The sequence below is a fragment of the Ostrinia furnacalis genome, unplaced genomic scaffold (assembly GCF_004193835.3).
Source record: "Ostrinia furnacalis isolate ACB-3 unplaced genomic scaffold, ASM419383v2 OfSCF4062, whole genome shotgun sequence".
In the NCBI taxonomy this organism is placed as follows: Eukaryota; Metazoa; Arthropoda; class Insecta; order Lepidoptera; family Crambidae; genus Ostrinia; species Ostrinia furnacalis.
The window spans coordinates 175036-177699 of record NW_021134301.1 but is presented as its reverse complement, the minus strand read 5'-3'; positions in this window follow the sequence as shown (position 1 = coordinate 177699).

The window sequence follows — 2664 nt, the reverse complement described above, 5'->3', positions numbered from 1 at the left end:
AAGTACTTATCAATTCTTGATTAAATTCTTAATTAAGGTCAGCTGGTAGAGAATGACGTATGGCATTAAGCTCGCCTTTTTGTACAGAACATTGTTGTGTGTGCAATAAAGTCTTTAAATAAATAAATAAATAAATAAATAAATTGTATCGTTTTAATTACATTTACTTTGGAGTTAATTGTAAAACTCCTGGGACAGACCTTTTTATCAATGAAATGGAACAGAATTCTAGGAAAACCAAAGCCCAAACAATGTACTTAATTAATTAAAGTAAAAGGTGAGCGCTCTTTCATAACAATTTAACCGCGTCTTCTTTTTACTTTACGTTTATTTTACAACTCAATCGGTAAAGAAACAATGTTTCCATCTTCATTTCGGCCATTTCTTTTTTAAGACTGGCTGAATTGAATTGCAAAACAGTTTTGTTATATACTGCCTTTGCCGGCGGTTTTCCTCGTAAATTTCAATTTGTTTAAGCTCCCTCAGTAAATAGATAGGTATGTAACTAGAACATGTTTAGGCTGGGTTGCATAACTTTATTAATCAAAATTCTGTCAAAAGACACCGGTTATCGTTATAGTTACGGTTAAAGTTAAGTGGTACAACTCAGCCTTAGTTTTGTGTATGTCAACATATTCTAACATCAGTAGGTACCTACTAAGTATGTAGTTAAATATCGCCTCTATGACATAAAGACTTGAGGATATAAGTATTTGATTTATAAACTGATGTATTAGTAAGGCTATACAAAGTATTTCACGTTGTTACTATTAAACGTTTGACCTGCTCTGAAAAACAAGCTATTTTTAGTACGTTGACTTTTAATAAAAATACAAAGTTAATTTCTAAGCTGCCCCGTAACTCAGCTAAGTGGCTCCATCAACGAAAGCCATTGACTTTCCATTAGTTAAGTTAATTTATAGTTTAATTACTCTTTGTTTAAAAATAATAAGCTGGAAGCGCTTGGGAAGTATTAACTAATTATTTATATTTTCACCATTACTCTTCAGTTAATGATTAATAGGTATTATTATTATCCGACTGACATAAGGAGGGCTTTGTTTTTTTTTGACATTGTGAGAAAATTAAATTACGGGTCTACTAAGTTTATTCACCCAATTTAAGTTTTTTGCGATTACATTTTACCAAAGTTTACCGAAATTCGTTCCAAGGCTTAGGCGTGACTGGAACTGATAGATACGGTAACTTTTGTTTTACATAAATATTATTTCTAGGGATAATTAATTAATAAACTAACTTAGGCAGTTGGTTAGTCTAGTAGGTACGTGAAGTTCTATCATCTATACTGATCTATACTTACTTACTAATATTATAAATGCGAAAGTAACTCTGTCTGTCTTGCTTTCACGACTAAACCACTGAACCGATTTTGATGAAATGTTTCATAGAGATAGTTTGAGTCCCGGGAAAGGACATAGGATAGTTTTATCCCGGTTTTTAAAACAGGGACGCGCGCGATAAAGTTTTTCTGTGACAGACAAAATTCCACGCGGGCGAAGCCGCGGGCGGAAAGCTAGTATATTATAATAAGTAAGTTCTTAGTACCCTCTTAAAAAAACACACTCATTCGTAAAGTTTTTAAAAGATAGCTGTAGCACAAAATCGCCACTAATTCTTTTCCTTTAAAGTTCAAACGAAATAGCGGTCAATTAGACTGGGATTTATAGAGTCTATAAAAGATTAACCTCATCGGTGGAAATAGCCGAAGCCCCTAATTGGGTAGAACAGAAATGTGCGGAACCCGATAAAGTGAACGCGGGTAGAATCAAAAACTTAGTTTTAAATGGTGAAGATGATACAGTTTAGTTTAGTATTCCTTAGGTAATGGTTTGTCTGATTTAGGACGTAAAGAGTAATAACATTTTATCGACCTATTTATCAGATTATTAATTGTAGCTCTCAGTGAAAAACCATTCAAAAGCTGTTTCATAGCAAAGTAAAAATGTAGAGATTGACTGAAATGTCTGTATTTCAGATAATAGATGGCAATATTTAATTTAATTTATTTAATTTATTTAATTTAATTACAAGGTTAGGCTTATAATCTAACATTTCTTATATCACTAAACATAAAAATGTTTGTTGTGACATTGCACATTCATCGCAATAGCTTATAAGTACAAAAATTAATATTATAGGAAGGCGGTAGGTATCAATAACTTTGCCAGCTGGAGGTGAGTCGCACGACGCGATACTACGTCGACTCGGGTCGAGCGTTCCGCTAGTTATTTTTTGCAACGTATTAAATGACGAAAACAATTTGTATTAGTACGAGTATGATTAAGATATTATTGTGTGGGTTGGAACAACTAAGGCTTGCCTGCTATCAGACCTTACAAGCTGTAAAAAGCTACGAAGGGACAAAATAATATTATGCAGAAATCCAGACCTCCTCAACCAACCTAGCCAGTCTAAGATGAGTAGGCCAAATCCAATCACTAGTAAATTAGAAAGGGCTGTGCACCTGCAGTGGAGGCTAAGTGGCTTGATTATGATGATGATGTTGCCCCAGTTTGTAATTGAACCCAAGACATCTAATCTAGATCAACAGACTTCTTTTCTTTAATCACATATTTAGATGGGAACTGACGTACAGAAACTGTTTATTAAAAACTGGACGGATCGGGCTGAAATTTGGTATGC